This window comes from Protopterus annectens, chromosome 15.part0, assembly GCF_019279795.1.
Source record: "Protopterus annectens isolate FY-2018-M chromosome 15.part0, PAN1.0, whole genome shotgun sequence".
In the NCBI taxonomy this organism is placed as follows: Eukaryota; Metazoa; Chordata; order Ceratodontiformes; family Protopteridae; genus Protopterus; species Protopterus annectens.
In genome coordinates this window covers 33,022,900-33,027,864 of record NC_056749.1, presented here as the reverse complement: position 1 = coordinate 33,027,864, position 4,965 = coordinate 33,022,900, and positions in this window count along the sequence as shown.

Here is a 4,965-nt window from a genome sequence, read left to right as displayed (position 1 = left end):
GGAAGGTCAGGACTATTCTGACTCTAAGAAAAGGCTCAGAGATTTTCTTTTACTCCCCCAACACAGACCACTTGCCATCCCACCAGTTTTAGACATTGTGGATGATGTTTACTTAGAATCCAGTTTTAACCCTGATTCTCTACCACCTGCTCCGGCTAAGCCTGACAGATATTAGAGTGCCTGATTCCCACAAATTTCTTTACAAAAGCCCTGTTGCTGACCCAGAGACAATCTCCCAGGGTCCCAAGGGGGCTAAGGCTTCTATGGCTAAAAATCCTGTACCTTCTGAGAGGGATTCCAGAGCACTAGACAGGTGGGGGAAAAAGGTTTACACCTCAGCCACTCTAGCTATGAGGGCACTAAATTGCCAATTTCACATGCTTAAGTATCAGCAATTTCTAATCTCCCAGTTAAAGCAAAAAATGACCACTATCCCTCAACAATCTGAATTGAAAGAAATGCAGGATCTATTGCATGCCACTGAACAGGTGGGCAAACATACCTTACAATGTGGTTTTGATTCTTTGGAGGCCTCCTGCAGAGCAGCTGTCACTGGGTCTGTTATACATAGGCATGCTTGGTTAAAGGAGCAAACTCTACCTGATCATGTTAAAGCAAAGCTTCTAGATGCTCCCTTACAGCAGGATGTTCTTTTTGGAGTTAAAGCAGAAGTCGTCCTAAAGAAAATGGAGGATAAGGCAAAATCTATGCAGTCAGTCAAAGGTATCCTACAGGTACAAGCCCCCTCGCTTCAGCAGAAACTGGCCAACAAAAATTGGTCCTTTCCAGCTACAGACAGACCACAGAGGGGTAAATACAGACGCCCAAGGGGCAGAGGACAACCTCAAGCCCAATACAAACCTCGCCAGTGGGGCACTGCAACACAGAAGGGAGGAGAAGACAGGTCCCAATCTACCAGAAGGCAAACTCAATGACTTGCACCTCATCTGGCCAAGCAACACTCTCTTGGCAGCCCCCTTGGGAGGAAAACTCGCACTTTTTTCAGACAACTGGCACATTGTCACAAAGGACAAATGGGTCCTAGACATAATTTTACGAGGATACAGATTCCATTTTCACAAATTGCCAATGAAAAGAGGAATGCCAAACCTGCCACAAAGTCAATGGGCAGAGGCACAAAAACAAATTACAGCTCTCATGGACATGAGAGCCATTCAACTGGTACCTACTCGAGAGCAAGGTCAAGGATTTTACTCAAGACTCTTTCTAGTGCCCAGAAAGGACAATGCCTGGAGACCAATTCTGGACCTTTCAATTCTTGCAAGTACCCAAATTCAAGATGCTAACACTACAGCAGCTTCTTCCCATGTTGGGCAAGGAAGCATGGCTAGTAACGTTGGACCTCAAGGAGGCATACCTGCATGTCCCTATCAGACAAAGTTGCAGAAGATACCTTCGTTTCATTGCAGGTTCAACCCATTACCAATTCTCTGCACTGCCCTTTGGCTTATCTACTGCACCCAGAGTCTTCACAAAATGCTTGGCTCCAGTAATTGCATACTGCAGACAAAGAGGAATTCAGATATACCCATACCTGGATGACTGCCTCATCCAAGCAGAAAGCAAGGACATTCTATTACATCATCTGGCTTTTGTGAAACATCTACTAAATTGCCTGGGGTACACAGTAAACGAAAAGAAGTCAAAACTAGTACCCTCACAAAATATGACATTCCTGGGTGCCAGCTTGAATACAACGGCCCAGAAGGCTTATCTGACGCCAGACAAACAACTACAACTGACTCAGTATTTCAAAACAATGTCAACAAAGGCTCAATTAACTGCAAGAAAAATTCTGCAGGCCTTGGGCTTCATGGCATCTTGCATACTACTAATACCATTTGCAAAGCTGCATATGAGGAAATTACAGTGGTACCTAAAAAGCGCATGGTCTCAACACAGCCACAGCTTGGACACAATGATATCTCTCATTCCCTGCCTACAACAGGAGTTACTATGGTGGTAACAGGCATGTAACCTCAACAAGGGTCAGCCTTTCACCTTGCCCTCGGCCAGGCAAACTATCACAACAGATGCATCAGATTACGCCTGGGGGGCTCACATGGCAGGACAGTGCGTTCAAGGTGTATGGACTGCAGATCAAAGGAATCTGCACATCAATCAAAAAGAGATACTAGCTGTACAGAAAGCTCTGACAGCCTTCAAGGATCTATTACATCCCGGACAACTGACAATAAATACGGACAACACCACAGTAATGTGGTACATTAACAAACAAGGGGGTACTCACTCCTTCTCTCTGTGCAGGCAAGCAATGACCTTATTGAACACAGCCCTGGCTTACCAAGTTGAGTTATAAGCTCAATTCCTGCCAGGACAGAAGAATACATTGGCAGACGACCTCAGCAGAAACATCATGGATCCCCACGAGTGGAAACTAGATCCACAAGTATTTACAATGATAACTCAAAAATGGGGCCTTCCAGACATAGACCTGTTTGCCAGCCCTCAAAACTATCAACTAACAAAATTTTGTACAAGGGCACTTCACCATCAAGCGTGGAAAGTGGATGCACTCTCAGTTGGAAAAACCTGACAGTATATGCCTTCCCTCCATTGCCTCTCCTCACAAAGGTACTTCTGAAAGTCAAAAAGGAGAGACCACGACTGATTCTCATAGCCCCAGACTGGCCACACCAGCACTGGTACCCGCTATTGAGGAATATGGCCCACGGCCCACCATGGATATTACCACAAATTTCCCATTTACTCACACAACAAAACAATCAGATTCTTCACAGCCAGCTCAAAACATTAAATCTGGCTGCATGGCAGATCAACTAAGCATTCAGCCAGCTCCTCTTTCCCAAGCAGTTATGGATGTTATTCTGGAAGCTAGGAGGCCAAGCACCAGGAAGACTTATTCGGACAAATGGAAAAGGTTTTGTGCCTGGAACCAATCTAAAGGCCAAGACACAATTCAGCCTCACATGCCTCACATTCTACAGTATTTAACTGAGATGTTGCACAAAGGACTTTCTTTCTCCTCCATTAAAATCCATGCTTCAGCTATTTCGGCCCACTACAACACGGATCCACCCTTATTTTTGCATCCACTTCTAAGGCAGTTCCTCAGAGGGGCAAAAAACATTAGACCACCCAGGAGAGCACCTACACTAACATGGGAGCTCAATTTTGTTCTGGAAAAACTAACGCTACCTCCCTTTGAACCAGCTTTCTCTGCACATCTTCAGTTCCTATCATGAAAGACTGCCCTGCTGCTAGCAATAACTTCAGCTAGAAGAGTCTCAGAGCTACAGGCACTAATGGCAGTGGAACCTTTCCTCATTTTTCATCAAGACAGTTTCTCTACAAACTAATCCTTCCTTTATGCCTAAGGTGGTTTCCAGTGTGACTTTAAATCAAACCATCCACTTACCCACCTTCTTCCCAAATCCACAGAACAAAGGTGAGAGACTCCTGCATTCCTTGGACATTCACAGGCAACTTCGTTACTACTTGGACAAAACTAAGGCTTTCAGAAAGTCTGACCAGCTCTTTGTATCCTATGCTACAGCTTCTCAAGGGAAGGTTATATCAAAGCAAACCATTTCCAAATGGATAGGCCATTGCATATGTTTTTGCTACACCCATCATGGAAAACCAGTTCCTGCTACCATTAGGCACCATTCTACCAGGGCAACAGCTACTTCTACAGCCTTTCTCAGGGGGGTTCCAACCAAGGAGATGTTGGAAGCTGCAACTTGGAGTTCAGTACACACCTTTAACAAACACTATCACTTACCACTTTAAGACTAGGGCGGGCTTCACCACTGCAGTTCTGCATGGCCTTCTAGCCTCCTCTAACCCTCTATGATACCTCCACCCATCCTTAGCTTTGGGATTCAACCCAAGTGTGATGACTGCAGCAGGGTAACACGATGAACATAGTACAGTTTTGTACCTACCATAAATGTAGATGTTCGAGTGTACACCCTGCTGCAGTCCAGGTTACCCTCCCTCCATTCCCTCTGACCTACTGGCTAAATCTCTTCAATACCTTCCTGATGTATTTGCTTATAGCTGAAGAGATTTTGTGTTTGTGCAAGTTTACTCAATTTGGTACTAATTACTGACCACCTTTTTAGGGGCACCTGACATCTGGGGCAAGAAAAACTGAAGAAAATGGCGTTGGTTGCATTATATATACCCCTGGCGCACTGACATCAGGGAAGAAGCGACAGCAACTGACGCCGGACCAAGACTTTGGAAATCCAGCCGACTGCGGGGACCGCCTGACGACAGGATAACCCAAGTGTGATGACTGCAGCAGGGTGTACACTCGAACATCTATATTTATGGTAGGTACAAAACTGGACTTTTCTGTTACACACACCATGGAAAACCTGTTCCTAGCAGCATTAGATCTCACTCCACCAGGGCAACAGCCACTTTAACTGCCTACCTCAGGGTAGTACCTACCAAGGATATTTTGGAAGCAGCAACTTGGAGTTCTGTACATGCCTTCACCAAGCATTACCATTTGCCTCTATACTCTAAATCCAGAGCTGGCTTCGCCACTGCAGTGCTGCAGGGCCTTATAGCCACCCCTAATGCCTTATAGAACCAGCCACCCTTCCTCAGCTTTGAGATTCTACCCAAGTGTAATGACTGCAGCAGTATAACACGATGAACATAGTACAGATGTCCTTCAAGGATGCATCTGCAGTCATAACATATGGGTTGTCCTGCCTCAGGCAGCCCTTCGGTCGGCCGGATTCCAAAATCTGGGTCTGGCCTCGGCTGATGTCGCACTTTCCCCGACGTCATAGCTTCTGGGGTATAAAGGCATCAGCCGACGCCATTTTCCTCAGTCTTTCTTGCCGCGAGGTGCCCGAAGCAGAAGCTGTTCGCAAGTGCCGGTCGGTCAGATCCAGAGATTCAGCTACCAAATACTTTGAAAAAAGCTAAGTACCCCGTTGG